Source organism: Sinocyclocheilus rhinocerous, unplaced genomic scaffold (assembly GCF_001515625.1).
Source record: "Sinocyclocheilus rhinocerous isolate Xijiao unplaced genomic scaffold, SAMN03320098_v1.1 scaffold591, whole genome shotgun sequence".
Taxonomy (NCBI): Eukaryota; Metazoa; Chordata; class Actinopteri; order Cypriniformes; family Cyprinidae; genus Sinocyclocheilus; species Sinocyclocheilus rhinocerous.
This window is the reverse complement of record NW_015641476.1, coordinates 2,379,381-2,380,707: the sequence shown is the minus strand read 5'-3', so window position 1 is coordinate 2,380,707 and position 1,327 is coordinate 2,379,381.

Here is a 1,327-nt window from a genome sequence, read left to right as displayed (position 1 = left end):
AAAAGAACCAAAGACTTAAACTACTTCAGTCTGTGTGCACTGAATTTATTTAATATACGAGTTTCACAATTTTAGTTGAATTACTGAAATAAATGAACTTTTCCACGACATTCTAATTTATTGAGATGCACCTGTATATAAATGCTAAAGGATAACTGTTAAGTTTTGTGTTGTTGGCAAATTCATATATATATATATATATATATACAGGATAATTTGCCAACAACACAAAAATTAACAGTCCTCATAAACCCCCAAACCTTCCCTGGGTCTACATAATTAAAATAACAATCAAAACTTGCAGTATTTATTAAAAATGATTTATCTTACATGAGGTCACAGCAATAGACTTTAGTCAGGTTAGACGGCATACCAAAATTTACATGGATGAAAACAAGGCTTGCATTTTTACAATGGCACACACTGTACAAAGGTCCTAGATCATGTAATTTTCACAACTCACAAGTTTTAAAACGGTTTCATGGAGTTTTGTCTACTGTTTGTCTACTGTTTTGTTTTTACTCCTGTCAAAAATTAAATATGTAGCTTCCCTTCCTAAGGTCTATAGCACATTAAAACAATCCAATCATGTCCTGTCCTACATTTTACCTTGTTTGAGAAGCCATTTCACTCAGACATACGTCACAGGGAAGAAAATACGATCACAGCTTCCGTTTCATGCTGACTTTATAATTAGATAAGAATATTTAGATAAGAGAGTAAATGACCACTCCCTTCAAAAAGCAACAACTACATTAGCTCTGGTTTACAATTTATTTATTTGCCAGCAAATACATATCAAAACCACTTAGTATTATTTAGGTAGAAACATAGTAATTAACATTTAATCAAAATAGCAACAAAAAAAAGAAAAATGTAGATCTTTGTTTTACGTAGATGTAATTTAGTGATAGGGTGTTCTAATCAAATACTGTGGGCTTAAGTAGCCCAGCAGCTGTCTAGAGTTTGTGTTTGCAATGTATTTATGTGCTTGATGGCTTGTGAGTATCCAGATCATAAAACCTTTTAGATATGTAGTATACATTTAGCATGCTTGTAGAGAATAGATGATTAGATGGGATCATTTGAGTGTGATTTGGATGTAATTATGGAGGAATAAACGAAGGCCTCGCTTTGAAGTTATTGTCTGCAGTGAGAGAAAGTGAGGCAAGCCCTTCATTCTGCTGCAATTACAGACCCTTCAGTGTAAGGCTTATTTGCGCTTAGCAGTTGGCAGTGCATTGCTTTAATATGTAATCAGTACACATAAGCTTGAAATGTAAATTTTTTTTTACACTTACAAAGATTTTCTGTCACACTTTAATTA